Source organism: Tupaia chinensis, unplaced genomic scaffold, assembly GCF_000334495.1.
Source record: "Tupaia chinensis unplaced genomic scaffold, TupChi_1.0 Scaffold000154_1, whole genome shotgun sequence".
Lineage (NCBI taxonomy): Eukaryota > Metazoa > Chordata > Mammalia > Scandentia > Tupaiidae > Tupaia > Tupaia belangeri.
The window spans coordinates 1,159,508-1,160,290 of record NW_006159625.1 but is presented as its reverse complement, the minus strand read 5'-3'; positions in this window follow the sequence as shown (position 1 = coordinate 1,160,290).

Here is a 783-nt window from a genome sequence, read left to right as displayed (position 1 = left end):
ACAAATCTTTTATTAGTCGCTCGGTGCTTTCCTGTGACAGAAGAACTATGAGAGTGAGAGGTCATGGGACCGACTGGGACTGCAGAACTTCCACGGACTTCCTGGAAAAGTTAGTGTCTTAGAGATGGCTGTTTCTCACCTCTGGCTAACGGTCCTAGCTAGAGGAGGACCTAGTTGAACGTCCTCCTTTTTGATGTGAGTGAATTATCTGCCTGTCTCCCAATTCGGGAATTTTACCATTTCAAATGGAAGAGTACTCTGAGGACGCTGCTCAGCACCCCATCCTTGCGGGCCAAGTCGGGGACGGTCCGGGTCCGTTGTAGTCTCCAGGGAACCTCGGGAGCCAGGAAATGGTCTCCTGAGAGCTTGGGCAGATGAGAGGACTTAACTGGCCCCAAGACACACAGTTGGTATTTGTGATCAGCTGGCTGTCGCTGAGGACTTTGCCAGTGGCCTAACCTTCCTGCCAAGATACTGGAGGGGCGGGGGTGGGGCTTAGCGGAGGGGGCGACAGAACTGGGAGCACAAAGTTTACGGAGGGACTGCGATTTTCTTTGTGCCCCGCTGGATGGGCGAGGCGTGAGAGGCAAGAGTTCGGGTCTGTCAGAGGGGGCGTTTGGAAGAAGTTGCCTGAAAGGGGGGAGGGGTGCTCTGGCAGCTGCCCGGCGTTGACGCGGTGACAACTGCAGAAGGTGGCCCCCCTCCAAGCTCTCCCTCTCCTCCCCCAACTCCCACCCACCCCCGCCCCGCGGCCGGCACGATCCCCTGCACTCCACCCCGCCC